At 35.3% G+C, this 16,948-nt stretch overlaps 1 non-coding gene across 1 annotated transcript; it reads right to left on the bottom strand.

Annotated features, from left to right (window-relative positions):
• Nucleotides 1–10,290: 10,290 nt before the first annotated feature.
• LOC126487934 (U6 spliceosomal RNA) lies at nt 10,291–10,398 on the bottom strand. Its single transcript, XR_007588528.1, has one exon. It is a non-coding gene; the product is annotated as a U6 spliceosomal RNA (small nuclear RNA).
• Between the last annotated feature and the right edge of the window lie 6,550 nt (nt 10,399–16,948).

Below are 16,948 nucleotides of genomic sequence, written 5' to 3' on the forward strand. Positions count from 1 at the left end.
TTTGAGCAAAACAAACCTTTTTATAATTGAGCGCTAGTCTCTTTCTGCCAGGTGTACAACACACAACTATAATCTTAAATTTGGGAGGCATAAGCAAAATGACTGGTTAAGGCCAGAGTAGGTTGCATAAAGAGATCTCATCTTAAAAAGCAAACAGCAATGAGAACACACAAAAAGCATAGACTTCCTTACGTATGTAACTAATATATCTTGAGATAATTAGAACCAAGTTGCTGTTCTTAAATATTTATTGAAGAGTATTTCTAGGTTACCTGCAAGAGAGACATAAATAAACTCTCTCTCNTAATTTGGGGGCTATCTATTCCTGGCTATCTTTAAAACAACATTTTGGCAGCAAACTAGCATAGGTAAAACATCATTCACTTTCTTGGAAGTAAGACCCATTGATCTTCCCAGTTCACTTTGAGTTTCTTCAAAGATTGAACTGTTCCCAGTACTCATGCTGAGAGACAAAGTGTCACTGATTTATGTGTTGTGCAGTGTTCCATCAGACTGTGGGACATTTTAGGGCAGCAAGTCAAGAGGGACAGAGCCAAGTAAAACTTTGGAAAATAAATTAGAAGAAATATGCTGATCATGGGAAGTTTCTTTAAGCTCATGGTTAAACAACCAGAATGAGTTTTCAAATCCGAATGAGATAAGTATTTTATTCTGTTGACTCCTTCTGCTCAGAACTTCTCCGTGTGTTGCTGTGAGTGCCTGGTTGAGAAGCTGTAGCTTCTTTCCAGTGGTCTGGGCTGACATGGTCCTTTGCCACCACCTTTCACAATCATATATTTCAGAGGAATTTCCTGCAGCTGATATTTCTCAACAAGAGGCTGTGGAGTGTGGTTTAAGTACCCGTACGTTGTTCCGTGGATTGTCCTCAGCTAGAATGCAAGTTAACATATTTTCTTCTTGAGAACTCACATTTTCGCTGAGACATTAGCAAGCAGATGGAAGCAGAGAGAACTGGATGAAACGAGTAGAAGTTTGCACACAGTTTATTAAGGATAGTGGAGAGACGGACTGCGTTTTGGATGTAGGTAACAGGCAGTTGAGGGTGAGTAGGAGCTGGTATTAGTGGAATTCCTGCATATGAGTATGTTCACATAGACTCACAGGGCACACTCTGAGATGCCTTCTTCTCAATGTGTCACCAGATCTCATTGCTCCTCTTTGGGTTATTGATTGCTCGTAATTTGTGTCTAACCATTTTATTTTAATAATATCGCCCTTGCTTGCCATTCCTCCACCTCTTCTTTGTCCTCTTTTTACATTGCTTTCTCGTTTACAGGTGGAATTGGCAGTTGAATCTGCCTTTGGTCTTGTTTTAGTTTTCTTTGAGTTAGAACAATCTGCACCATAACCAAAAGCAACTTGGGGAAGGAGGATACGATAACAACTCGTCATTAAGAGAAGCCAAGACAAAAACTCCATTCAGGAACCTGGAAACAGGAGCTGTAGCAGAGACCACTGAGAAAAACTGCTTACTAGACTTCTCTGTCTGGTTTGCCTAGCCTACTTTATTACACAACCAAACCCACCTGCACAGATTGGCACTGCCCACATTGGACAGAGCCTTCCTACATACCCAGAAAAACAAGAAAATGCTCCTACAGACATGCCCATAGCATTCACATTGGAGATAGTTACTCAGCTGAGGTTTTGTCTTCTCATGTAAGTCTAGATTTGTATCATATTGACAGAAAATTCCCAGCATAGGTCATCTGTAGACTTTCTCAATCCATAGGTTATATCATCTACCTTTGTGACTTCAGGAAGCTCAGTGTTGATTATCATATTTGAAGGACTTATTTTAAGTGGATCCATGTTCTCTGGATCAATGGCAGCCTCTGTAAATCTATAAATGTGTTCAACATGCACCAACTCTATCACAGTGGAAATTTCTTCATCCAAAATTAAATATGCCCTACTTCTTACATGCATGGTTTGCTATTATATGAGCATTCATTTTGGTTTCTAATCTAAAAATCTCTATGTTATTATTAATCTTCTCTTTATCCTACCTCTACCACATTACTGAAAAAAAATTCATACATCATTCATATATCAATCAGCAATATCTTGCTCATTCTTTGCCCTATCTCTTTTTTCTTTCTGTTTTCTTTTTATATTATGATTCAGTGATATAGAATTCTATTATTTTTTTTCTTTTCTTTAATGATATATGTTAACTATACCTGTTCCAGGTATTCATGAGGGCAATTTCCTTCTAAAGTCTCTCACACTAGAGATTGTTCTTCTCCAATTAAAAATGTTTCTTGTCTTCTGCCCTTAAAGAATAACACAGGCACTAGTACCAGCAACACTCTTGACCATGTTTCTTTCCACATCAAATTTGGTTGTATCACCATCTGCTTCTTCTTAGATTTCTTTTAGTCCCTTTCTTACAATAAAAAGCCTTTTCTGCTTTGTGTTATTTTATATGTGATTGACACTTGATCATCACCTCTTTTTTTCTTTTTAGTAAAGAAATGAAGAGATGTCAGTGACAAAGCTTCCACTGGTAAAGTATTCAGGTGGAACCGAGAAGCATTACCTTGTTTGTAGCATTATTCGAAGAGCTGTCAAAAGCAAATTGAACTTCTATGCCCTACTCCTGTCCTAAATATTCAATCTCAATGAAATGGATGGAGAAAAGAAGTACAGAGTATCCATAAATGGTGCTTCTATTTATCCCCAGCATCCTCAATCTTATCTACTGCTTTCCTCTTCAGCCCCATGTCAGTGCTGGAGTGACTTCAATCAGAATCATCAATAGGGAAAAATGGAAATTCTGTATACAGTCTTGATAAAGAGGTGCAGCGACATTAACTTCACTGTAGGACAGGATAGGAGAGTCAGTGAGCCACGGGTGAATTTTTAACCTGCCCCCCTATCTCCATTGTAGTCAATGTCACTTATCCATTTCTTTGGAATCAAGTTACTCGTTACTCATTAAGGTAAAAAACACAAACCAAACAAAATTAAACTGAACCAAACCAATCAAGATACCCAAATTTATAATAAGGCAAGATTCATTTTGGTCTTTCTCTAAACTACAAGTTTCTTTTTTGTTTTAATCTCTATAATCTGTCTTTGGGGAATGGAGAAAACAGTCTTCTTGTAAACTACGTAATAATCAGAATGCAATAGTTTCATTTTTTTCTATCTTGCAAGAAAGAGGGCAATTTTGATTTCCATGAGGTTACAGATGTCTAGCACAGTTGGCTCAGGATTTTTGTTGAAATGTGCTATTTTATAGGAAGATATGATGTTCTCTTTTTGCTTAGAATGTAAATGATGATGCAAGAGTTAAATATAAAATAAGGAACACATTTTAAAACAGTATTAAGAGGGAAATATTATGGGTGGCATTTGGATTCAACAAAAATCTCCAAGATGGCTTAGGTAAACACTGAGTGGGACAAGAGTGACCACTGGAGCCTACCATCCTTGACTGTAAATCCTAGCTGTAGGCTTAATATAAAAATTTACCAAAATCTGAGTAATCATTCTGTAGTTTTCTCCAGCAATTGTTCTTGTTATTAATTGTGCTTTTGCTCTTTAGTTTCCCTAACCAAGTTCTTATAATCCGAAAGGCATACCTGCTTCCACTACAGTCTTTAGTACTTAGCTTCCAGCAAGGAATCGAATTAAAGATGAATTACTGTGTGTTGTTGATGAGAACCGGATCGAGTGCAACATTGCCTTCTAGGCACACAGCAGCACTGATATCACCTTCCCCACCATGGAGAAGTGAGTGAGCCCAGGAAGAACGTTCTCCAGAGCTATTCTTTGGATAGATCTAATTTAGAGTTTGTCAAGGTGAAACACTGACAAAAGGTTTGGAAGACAAAGATTCCTCTTCTTATGTAAATATGTAATATTTATATTTATATATGTATTCACATATATACAGCAATTCTAATCAAAGAAAAAATGGTTACCAAGTTTTCAGAGGGAATTGGGGAACAATGTGAAGAGATGGGAAAGAGAGACATAAAAATGGATCCAGGAAGGAAGAAAAGGGGTTGTTTAATCAATTAATCAGTTAAATATTAAAAAAAATAAAAAAATAAGAATTATGGAAAACTAATATTTTTATCTGGAATCCTGTTCTATTATATCCTTTTCTTTATATTATTTAAGTTCTAGGATACTTTTCAGAAAAAATCTTTCTTGTCTGTCAATATTAGAGATTATCTTTCTCCTTTCTCCACTTTCTGCTTTTCAATGGTACATATCTACTTCTTTCCTTTCTCTATGCTCTTTCTCCCTTTCTTCTTCGCCTCTTCTGCTTTTGTTTTTATGTCACCTCTATTTTTTCTTTTCCCTTCTCTCTCCCACCAATGTGCCTTTCTTCTCCTTTCTTTCCTCTTTCCTTTCCTCCTTCTTAACTCCCTCCCTCCCTTCCTGTTTTCTGATTTTCCTTCTTCAAATATTTATTGAGCACGCTTCACACTGATCTTGCTTATTTAGTAATCATTTATATACAACTATGTACTCCAAAGCCATCAATATAAAATGATAGTTGTTTAGCATACTCATGTTTTCTGTCCACCATTTGGGGCATGGCATTAACGGACTAATTTGTCTCTCTTATAATTATAGAATCCACTTCTGCAGTGACTCAGTCATTTAAACCGTCTGGAGACTTCCTTGCTCACATGCCCCATCTTAAAATACTACTGTGTGTTCAAATTATCTGATAGATGACAGTTGGGGAATATATGAGCAAAAGGACCTGATTTCATAGTGGGTGAAAGGGTAAAAATATTTAGAACCACGTTTAAATTAGCAAATTTAAATAAGATTTAAGTACAAAAAGGATAAATATTCTCCAAGTAGATGACTCATTGAGTAAAACATTTTTTGGTTGTGAGCTTCCATGTGGGTGCCATGAACCAAATCTGGATCCTCTACAAAAGAACTACAGCATCTCACAAAATGCCATTATCTACTAGGATTTTCACAAAAATTAGTTGAGTTGGATTTCTATCACTAAAAATAACAGATTGTTTAATTTTTCCCGAGAAGAGCTTCACTCTCAGTTTTATAGATTGTTAAGCAGTGCTGTACACATATTCTTATGATAATTAGTGTATCTTAGGTATTTCATAATTTATTGGAAATTCAGCTTAAACACATATAATGAATCCTTAAATGATGACAATTGTGAGGCATGGGTCCTGTTATCGTCAAACAGATGATGTTGAGGGGAGGTGCAAATTATAGAACCTGTAATTATTTTCTATTAAGTTAGCAAAGTTCAGTAGAAAAAAAGGTAATGTAGCCATGGGCCTGAACATAGAAGGAATGTATGTCCAGAACCAGATAGCATCAAGCTCAGGGCTGGAAGGAGGCAAAGGAATTAGCTTCGTGAAGTGAAAAATGAAAAAAAAAAAGTGTTCTAGACAGAGCTGAGTGATTTGTATCATTAATAAAATAGAGCCGAGGACTCATGACACTATTGAGTTCTGTAAGGGACTTGGAAAAGAGTATTCAGTAATGAGAAATAAAGTCTAAGAAGAACCCAAGACAAATTTAAAATCAAGCAAATAAGATTACTTTTCATGTTGAGATAAGTGGAGAATCACTGATGGACTATCAGCAGTGAACTGGCCTAATGCAATTATGTTTAGACACAGTAGAGATTGTGAAAGAGGCAATGTGTAGAAATGTTAAAAGGCTGAGAAGTGGCCTAAATTTTATAAGCTCCACTGAAAACATAGCAAACCAAATTAGTTAAAAACATAGTCCCACGTTCAAGAGAACTTGCTGACAGAATACGCAGTGTGTGAGAAAGTGAAGAAGCAGGCATAGCAGATTTCAGAGTGGAACCACTAAATGTGTGGCAGTGTCGCTCATTCATGACAGGCGCTGGAAAAATGAGAGTCCCAGAAAAAAGGAAAGGGTTCGCTGTTCATTATGGGTGACAAAATACTGAAACACGAAAGTGTTTGAGGTTTCACGACTGAAATAGACTTTGCAGATACAATTAAACTAAATAAATTCAGAAAGAAAGAGTATCTTGGAGAATCTGCACACAGTCATCGAAGAGGTTCCGAACGGGAAGCATATGTTAGAAGGATATTAAATAGATCAAAAAGGAGATACGGCAGATAAACAGAAGGCAGATACTCAAGTGAACTGAAATAAATCTAAAGAGTGGTAGAATCAAGCAAATAGGTGATTTCCTATGTCTCCTAGGAAGAAAACAGGTGTTGGTATTAGAATTTTCAACCTTCAGAATAAATATATTTCTAATATTCCAAGCTTTAAAGTTTGCAATTTTTACCTTAGCATTAGAAAAATATAACAGGTATTATATGTTTTAAGGTTTACGGGACACAGGTCAAAGGTCTGATGGATTGTGGAACACAGAGATGTCAAGCTCATGAGAGTGGGTGGGTGTTTTAGAGTGGAGCATTGACACAGAGGGGCATCAGATGCCATGATATTGGATGAAAATGTGAAACAAAGTGGCCCCTGTGCAGAACTCAGGGGAACCCCAATTCCAGAAATTGACATTAACAAACTGAAGAGTGAGGGCTGGCAGAGCATAGGTAGAATGTATCTTAATTATGTAGGTGTGGTTCATAATATCAAATGTTACTAAGAGAAATTAACTAAAATGAGGTTAGATGAAATAAATATGCAGATATGTCAATGGGATGGGAAGGTGGTGTAGGGGAGAGTTTAAAGGGAAAGAAAGAAAAAAATCCACACATAATGATCAGGTCTTTGTAGGAAGGATTATGACATTCTAATTTAAGTAGGATTGGAGAGGCAAAAAGTACTCCTGAGACCATGGTCCATTGCCTTTTTACTGGGATCGGAGTAAAAATATGAATAATAAATAAAGGAAGGATGAAACCTTAGAACTAAAGAACAATAATTTCTCACTCTCACCTTTCAAAATCCTTATGATGGCTTCTGTTTGGGTAAAGTTGTATGTACATAATAATGCATAAGTAGTTTATAGAGGCTTCTAATTTAAATATGCAAAGGGAAAATGTGTTATGTTGTAAATGCAATGGCTACTTGTCTGGCAGCTATGACAAAATATCTAATCAAGGCAGTATAAGGAAGTAAGAAGGGGTTATTTTGATTCACAGTTTAAGGGTGAAGTTCTTCATGGTGAGGAAGTTCCAGGGACAGGAGCCTGAGGCAGCTGATGGCAGTGCACCTCCAGTCAGGGAATATAGTGACAGAGATGCTTATTCTCAGTGGCCTCTCTCCTTTCTGTTCTGTCCAGGATCCCAGACCATGCGATGCTACTGTCCGCAGGCAAATGGGGTCTTCCCAACTCAGTTACCTATTTTAGAAACTATTCATAACATACCCCAGGGTATTGTTTCCACGATGATTCCAAATTCCATAAAGGTGATGAGTGAGATTAACCATCACCAATAGGAAAAGAAAATTGGAGAAGTAACCGAGATAAAGTTATAGAGAGAATAAAACACTTTAAAAGAACATGATTGCATTCTAGATGAGGTTAATCATGCTATGAAAAGCCACAGCACAGCAGACAAAGTTGCACTTGCACACATGCAAACACACACACACACAGGAGATAAATCAGAAACCAAACTCACATGGAGTTTTATTAACCTTAACAGGAAAACACAACTTAAATAATAAGATAATTCTGAGCTAACTAAGTGATGAGAGTTTTATACAGATAACAAATGTACTGTCCTAGAAAATCAAGGTTGGTCAGTTCTTTATCAATCAAACATATATCAACTCTCTTCTATGTACCAGGAGCTTTGCCAAATTAAAAAAGTAAAACATTAAAAGTAGAGGTGATGAGTGCCTCCATGTTTATTCTTTTGCTTGATATTATGGTTGAGGATGATCTTCACCACATCCTAGTTGTATAAGGAAATATTTTAAAATTTATTTAAATGATACCACAAGAACACAAACACACACACAACATTTTAGATTACACAGAAGATAAGTAGATGCCTAAAATACGGACAATTTTGCTTGCATGCAAAAAACTGAGAAATGTGTTTATATTCCCATCTTAATATTTATATAGATAAGAGAATATTAATGTGTGAATATGTATGTAGGAAACTGTATATGACCTCTATATATACAGAATGAATAAATTGGGTAGCTAATTTTTCTAATAGAAACTTAATCTTTTCTAAATATTGTATTTAATCTATCCACATATTACGTAAAGGGGAAAGTAACCTGTAAAATATACTGTCAAGCACCAGAGAGTCAATTGGTTTGTTCTGTAATTCCAGTAAAGTGCACTTGGGAGAAATGAAATGAAAGCATTTAGAAAGGTGGATGATAATGGGAGGATGTTGGCAGTGTGATCGGGAAAGCATCGGAGCGAAGCTAAAGAGAAGATTCAGCCACTTTCTAGCATGAAAAAATAGATAGTCATCAAAAGTTCAGTTTTTAGCCGCTGGCAAAGGATTCACAGCATCTAAAAAACACATTGCAACATGTAAATAGGTGAATTTGAATTATAACAATTAAAGAAAATTAGAACCATCATTTAGATGGCTAATCAAAACTGTGAGACTATATAATTCATGGAACTTAGCTGTTTTTAGGTACTGGGCTGAAGTCATAATATGAATTAAAAATAAACACAAATTAAAACAACCTCATTGAAAGTAAAAAATGGGTATAGACATACATAAATATATGCATCCATATTCCAGTATAATTCTATAGAAGCTGGCCATGTCTTTTAACTATTGAAAAAAAGCAATTTAAATATAATAGGTCCCTTATGACCAACACTACAAAAATTGAATATTTAAAGAAAATCTTTTAATGTTTTATAAAACCTTAACAAAAATATCCTTGTGACTGACCTCATGGTACTAGTACTGTGAAATATTTTGTTTTCTAACTAGTAGCAGCTGAAATCCATTTTGTAAATTTTTCAAGTAACCGGTGAAAGCTATCCCTAAACTTAAAGTTTTTAGGGAGAAAAAAACATTTCTGTCACATTAGTCTTGATGCTTTCAACAATGGCCTTTTGCACAGGAAGAGGAAGGGAGCAAGTGTCAGGAGTGCTATAATCAGATATGGTTTTTGAAAAAAAAGGAACCAGGAGAAAAAGCCCTTATCCCTGAGAAATAATGACCACAAGCCCTGACTGGGCTCATGCCTGGAAGGAAGGCTTCAGATAATGAGCTGTAATCCAGAAGTACCTGCTCAGTTGTGTCAACGAGGTAGGTGACAAGATCGCCTTTAGCCTACTTGAATGTAAGTTCTGTACTTTAAACTAGGTCAGATATATTATTTCAATTTAAAATAAGAACCCCTCAAGCAGGCACTATTCTGGAACAGGGCTTTTTGGAAATACTTGGCATGTAGACATGGTCCTCATGGCTTGTGCAATCCTTTGGCAATGATCAGCCTTCTCCTCCATTACCCACCACTATCCAGTATCTCATAATAAAGAATCTTCCCCAGTTTCTTCATAAGAGCATTCGAGTTCTTCTTATTGTCTAGAAACAATAATAAGAGTCCTCGTGAACCACATCCTGGGGGATAGTAATATTGGTTTGCATTTAAGGAGATACTTGTTTTCGTGTGTGTATGTCAAAGACTCTACCGTTAAGAACTGATGCCAAGAGACAAAGGATTTAAAACCTGTGGATAATCACCATTGGATTTTATCTCCCTTGATTATTTTGCAGAGCCTTTGATATGTTCACAATGAATTTTAAATGTGATGTATCCACATAGCAGAATCACAGTTGCCTTCTTAGTCCTCAGTGTCTTTCTTTCCTCCTCCTCCTCCTCCTCCTCCTCCTCCTCCTCCTCCTCCTCCTCCTCCTCCTCCCCCTCTTCTTCTCTTCTCTTCTCTTCTCTTCTCTTCTCTTCTCTTCTCTTCTCTTCTCTTCTCTTCTCTTCTCTTCTCTTCTCTTCTTTTTTTACTGCGTTACGGGTTGCTGAGCATAGCTCTTCCCTAGAAAGAAGTTCTCCCTTATTATCTTTCTTTTTATCCTTCCTTTCCTCCTTTACACATGGCTCCTCTTCTATTACCTGTTTGTTCTTCCTCCTTGGCAGTGTCCTCTTCCATCTCCTCATCCACTTCAAAATTAATTTTAATCTTGTTTTTTTTTCTTTGTTTTCAGTAATTTCATCCTCTTTATCTACCTATTCTATTTTGCAATTTTTAAAGAAAAAGTTGGAAGTGAAAAGTCAGCAGAGTAACCTTAAGTCTTCACTTTCATGTTTGAATTTCTCTGCGTTTGCTAATGCCTTTCCTGTTGAACTTATTTTTCTTATAAAAGTACAGAGTGCTTCATGAATTCGTTTGTCAAATTTGTGCAGGAGCCATGAGAATCTTCTCTGTATCATTCCAATTTTAGTATATGTGTGTCAAAGTGAGCACATAAGTAATATTATATTCTATTTTAGCAGGCATTAAAACATGAATAATATAATAGAAGATGTGTATGTTTTAATGTGACTTGCTCTTATCTCACATTTCCACTACAGACTGAAATATCTTATTCCTTATTATTTAAATGCAAGCCTAGGTTAATCAAATTTTTTCTAAGATTTTATTCGCACTAAATTTACCACATATTTTGCTTTTAAGTAATTTTTTATCTGTGCCCAAAGAAATATTTTCCTTATATGTGAAAAGTTATGATGCTGTAGACTCATTTGGATGCTCTCTTTTGCTTTACTAAATGACTTAAAAATAGAAAGATTCATAGTGTCAAAAATAGTTCAGAAGCTAGTTCACAAAATGAAACACTTAAGGAATTAATGTCTTAAAGTAGAAGTGTATCTAAGAATCAGAATAACAGCGAGCATGGCATCATAACCCTAAGTGTGCAGCAGTGTTGTGCATACCTTGGTAGTAACCAATAACTCTCTAAATGAATTTAAGACCTGCTCACCATGCAGAAAACCATGTCTGATACTGGACACCTACCACAAAAATCTGAAGGTGAAGCCATGGATCTTAGAGAAGAACCTATCATACTCTTCTTACTAAGCCAGCATAATTCCTGACCACACTCTAAATATTTGTCCTAATACCCAAGTGTATAAGGAGTATAAGTGAGTAACAAGTGTAGTTTTCACTCTTCAGCAAGGACACTTTTCTAGGCAACAGACAGAAACCAGTGTAGAAAACCACAATAAGTAAATAAAGGCAGTGTTGTGCAGTCTAGCTCCACTGGAAAAATATACAAAGCAATTCCAACACCTATGGCTCAGAGATCACTGAGGAAAGGGACAGGATGCTGATAAAAGCTAGAGCAAGAAGGAGTTTGCTGTGATATTGCGTTTCCTAGGAAGGTTGGAAGATATACCCATAAAGTCTCAGCAACATGACTGCCAAAGCATGAGCTGAAGAAGGACAACAATATACACTCCAAAATGGAATGGAGAAAGCATAGGCAGCCTCAACCCTTGACACAAAGAACATCAGAAAACTAAGGAATGCTGAGAGTAGTTTTCCCCAGATAAGACAATACCAGTTGATTAGCCAGTACAATATGATCAGCCCTGAAAACATACATACAAATAACATTACACAGACTAAGCAGTATATACTTGCATACTTAGGGATGTGTGTGTGTGTGTGTATGCGTTCATGCACGTGTGTGTGAAAAATTAATTTTAAAAGGATATGAATTAGGAAGAAAGCAAGAGGAATGGGAAAGGAACAAGATGTAATATATATTATAATTTCCAAAAGTAAAATAAACAATTTTAAAAGAGAAAAAAATGTCACTTAAAAAAATAGAGAGTTTTAGATTTCTGTCTTTTGGGTAGAAGTATTTGAATTTTATAGTAGTACCTCCTTTTCTTTTTCTGTGAAATTTATAGCACTTTTTAAAAATTTGTCCTCACTCTCAATTAACTGATTAAGAACAACACATTCAGTTACTTATACTTAATTAGAGGTCAACTTTTGTTCCTCTTTTGCTCAACAACAAACAACAAAACTCCAAAGTTACATTTTAAAAAGTTTGTGGTTTTAGGCATCTGTAGGTTTTCTACCACTTTTGGATCATCTTTTAGTGCACTGTGAATATGAGTGTGACTTTTTTTTAGTATATTTAAGAAGTACAGAATGACTAAAAAAATCATTACAGTGATTTCTTTACAAAATCTCAATTTAATGAGCAATTACTGTGACTATAATAATATTATTAATAACACAATGTACAGCATTTTAAAATATATTCACCAGGATGTAAAAATCAAGATGTTTTTCTGTGTTTTGATCTGAAGTTGTGAAAGGTGTTCTGGCATCTTGTCACCGCGTTGAAAACAGCAGGGTTAACTGGAGGCTGGATAAAAATATTTCATAATTTCCACCTACACAGTTTCCACCAGGGCACCATCAAAGTCAGATTTGACCCTGTGCCATCACTCTTTTAAAGACTCACTGCAAAGGGACAGAAATCCTCTAATAAATGGCCAGTGACTCGCAGCTTAACCCTTTGCCAGGTGGATCTCTGATGTATAATGTAATCGAATCATATCAAACGGAACAAAGAATCCATAGCTAGACATACCTGTTTGCCAGTTCAAATACTTAGATTTATTTTCAGTTCCTTTCATGGAAAGCTGGAGAGATCTAGAGGAAGCTGGCTAGTGCATTGTTAATTCCCTACATCTTTATTGTAATGCCAACACTAGTTATGCCATTTTTATTTCTCCAGGTCCTTGTTGTGGTAGTGACAGCTGTTATGGCTGCTGGGGCCACTTTCCTTTATCTCTTTTCCATGACTAAAAGGGCATGAAGCAGCTGTTGTTCCTTTTAAGACTGAAGAAGGGATCAGTTTTGGGAGGCACAGAAAGGGTTGGGAAAGTATCTCTCCTTGAGGAAATGAGAGCATTTTTGTTCAAAAAGCTGAGAACCTGCTGGATGCTGTCTGTTAAGCTGCAATTCCAGCACAAAAATGAATTTATAGTAAGACTCTGCCCCACTACACAAAATAAACAATAAAATATAAAAGCTCACTACTTTCTTGAGTCAGTAATGACCCATTTCTCAAATGAAAATATTGCTGATTGCTTACAGCATTCAAGCACATGTTCTGAATGTGCATGCTTGAGGAATAGTGTTTGCTTCCCATAGTTCTGGAAGCATCAAAGTTTCTTTGTGCTCTGTCTCATATCTTTTCTGCACATATATTATACATGTCTCTACACACGTAGAGAGTGTAAATGATCACTTGCAGAGTGGTATGATGGATCAAGGTACCAGATGACATTTTTGTACCCAGAATAATAATTTTTCTTCCCATTCCAATATAAATAAGCTTTTGCTTGCTATAAGTGAAATTTCATGCTTTGTACCATTTTATACTATTGATTTCCAGAGCCTGATCTCTCTTTGCTTTAGGGACACTCCACATCAATTGCAAACTGTCAACCGAGTTTCCAAAATATTGCGTTCTTTCATTGAATATATCATACAGAAACATCAGCTTGGGAAAATAATAGAGACTGTGGATTCTCTCCCTGCTTTGAGAGTTGCTGCAAACATGCTAGATTAAAATGACTGCAGTGAAGTACATGTCTTTTCAACAACAATTTTTCCCATTAGATCACTATTGTTCAAATTTTTCAGAAGAGTTGCATTTAAAGTTCATTAAAACAAATATTCAAAAAATTTTTTAGAGTTTTTTGCAGTGTATCCCATCATTACTTTCAGAATACCTTATGCCTCCCCATGTAGGTTTATTTACACATATTTTTCTTTATGTAATGCATCACTTTGGAAATAAATTATATCCTCATACTGAGGCTGAGTGAACTGAATCTCATAGAATTGTGTGATTCGCTTATAAGATCATATCATATACTCTGGACTGGAATCTACATCTGGACTTCTACCTACATAATGTTTTTCTATTCCATATTCTAGCTGTTTTGTTCTCCTAATGCTTTTTAATGATTATGAAAGGAAATAAGAAAAATGGAATTTATTATGTTCTCATCCTTAAAATTAATTTTTATATTTTGAACACAATAAAAAGTTGAATGCATTATTTTTAAGATTTCAATAATACTAGAAATAAGCATACAAATAGCCAGCTTACTTTTTCACAAAGTTCATAAAAATATGCAATACTTGGTGTTATTTACAGTCACAACAAGGAAGCAAAAGTTGAATATCTTTTTATAGTAAATATTACCTGAAAATATTTTAAAGTATTATATGTAAGACCTTGAACTATGAAGCTTTTAGAAGATAGGAAAGATTCAGGATTTTTAAAAATAAGTCCCTAAAATAGTGGTTCTCAGCTTTCCTAATTCTTCAGTCCTTTAATACAGCTTCTCATATTGTGGTGAGCCCCAACCATAAAATTATTCTGGTTCTATTTCATAGCTTTAATTTTACTACAGTAATAAATTGTAATTTAAATAGCTAATAAGCAACCTCTAAGGGGGTCAAGTACCACAAGCTGAGAATCACTTCTCTAAGATCACAGCAAAGAAAATAAAAAATAGACATAAGAAATTACATAAAATATAGTTTCGACATGTTGAAGGGGAACAGACAGAGTGCCAGGCTTCCAGTGGATGAGAGAAAATAATGAATTGACATTCAAAATATGTAAAGAACTCTCAATCTTAGAGACTCAATTGAAAAATAGACAAAAAGGATTTAAACAGTTCTTAAAACCAGATATACAGATGAGCCACAAAAAATTAAAATCTATGAAATATCACAAATCATAAGGGAAATGTGAATCAAGGTCACAATAAAATATTATCACATCCTATAAATCATGACTCTTATCACACAAATAAAAGATAAAAGCAACTATAAGAATACAGAAAAACAGAGACCCATTGCCTAATGTTGGTGAGAATATGCATCAGTTGAACTTTCATTGAAAACATATATTAAAACTAGAAGCAACATAAGAATCACTAAGCCAAGTAATGGTATGGATTTGAAGTGTGTCACATTGTACTCCCACTTGCCCTGTAGGGTGTTTATAATACTAAGAAATGGAAACCATAGTGCTCATTAGCTAATGGATGACCAAAGAAATCTGTGCATGTTCACAGTGGATTCCTCACTTTTTCTTTCACCATTTATGATTAATAAAATGTAATACAAACTCTATAAAATGAAATTCTTATGGATTTCTCCTTAGAAGTTCAGGAGATCACTTTTTGAATTCTAGTGAAGTCATATATTCAAAGAGAAATACATACATAAAAACTGGGACAAAATATTAAAATAATTTTGGAGAGCCAATAGCGTATGTCTATGTATAGAGTAAATATCATGTCTGTGTACATGCAGAGAGATTCATATCAGTTTGTCGCTTCAGGTTATGGTTTCCTCACTCTTGGAACTATATTGGGGTTCCTAATTTACAACTTCATGCCTCACCTCGCCTCACCTCGCCTTACCTCTTTTCTCTCCACCTTCTCTTTCTTTCGTCTTTTTCTTCCCTCTCCTACCTCCTCCTTTCTTCTTCCCTCCCCTCTCCTCTCTTCTGTTCTTTTTCTTTTACAACCACCTTTAAAATATATTTGAAATATACTTCACTGGAAGTAATTGCCAAGAAGAAAGATAAACTATCTTAACAATAAACATTCCAACAAACAGGCAAGATATCAATCTTAGTTGTTAAGATTCTCAGGAAATAGGTTAAAAATTTACATGTTTAATTAGGAAGAAAGCTTCACTCAGTCAGAGAAAGTGAATCAAAGATGATAAGAATGAGGATGGAGAATGGAGGAAGGAAGGTCAGATATAATACAGTCCTGAGATTCTGCAGGGCTCAGTATGTCAAAGTACCTGTTTGTAGGGCAATACCTTTCTGAGTTCCAGTGAAGTCATAGATGTTCTAAGAAAAACACACATGAAAAAAAATAGCACAGGAAATTAATTTGGGTGAGTCAAAATTTATGTCTATGAGTGCATGTTTCCATTTCCTAAAAATTAAATGGAAACTCTGAAAAGAACTTGCCGTTTCAGTTCTGCTCAATGACCATGCACGTAAACTTTGACCCCACCATAACTTGAGATGTTTTTCATCAAGGTCTCCTTATCGTTAATCCAGTTGCAGGGATTTCTTTATAAAAGAAATAAAAATGCAGAATTTAACAGTCATTTATGGCCTATGAAAAATTCTTCTTTTTTGGTTTATAGACCCAAATGAGTTTTGGTTGTAGGTAAATCCTCTTAAGAATAAAACAAAATAGAAACTTTCCTCCATTATTATTTAGTGAAATTAATTGTTTCACCAGGATGATCCAACAGATTTATGTTTCTTGTCTTTTTCCACTGATATATGGCTACAAACTTCTTGGTGGAATCTGTATTAAAATTTATAACCTTAATGCAGTAGTTAAAATCCCAGACGAAAAAACATAGCAGTGAGCAACAGTGCTCATTTATTCTCAGAATTTTATTTCAGAAAAAGACCATAGTTTCAGTATAGAGAAATGTGCTAGGAATTAGGGTTCAACATGCTGCCCGCACTAGCTTTTTGGTTTTAAAAATCATGCTTTAGTTGCAGTGATTCTTTCCTTCAGAACCAAGAACTGAGTATTTCTCAATATATGAAGATTTTTCTTAGTGTTGTCCGTTACTAGTAATGAAGGAGGTCCACAGTGACCAAGACACTGTAAGGTACTCTGTGGTCATTTGCAACAACTCAACTCCTTGCTCTTATGAATGAAGCTTTTCAAATGACATTGGCTTAAAATGGAGGTTAAAGGGGGAGAGAAGAGATGGAACTATTTTAAATATTCTATTTTTTTCCCAAATTGTAGTTCTGAAGTGACCATCCTTTTAAATCAGTTTAAAAATTGCAACTTTCAAGTAAAGTTGGATTTTTAGTTTGCCATTCCTGTTTTCTTTTTTTGAATATTTTTACTCCTTCATTGTTTAAGTCAGATTATTAATTTAAAGAAGAACATGACTTGGACATAAATTACAGCA

Source organism: Alexandromys fortis, unplaced genomic scaffold (genome assembly GCF_014885135.2).
Source record: "Alexandromys fortis isolate MF-2015 unplaced genomic scaffold, M_Fortis_MF-2015_v1.1 scaffold_176, whole genome shotgun sequence".
Taxonomy (NCBI): Eukaryota; Metazoa; Chordata; class Mammalia; order Rodentia; family Cricetidae; genus Alexandromys; species Alexandromys fortis.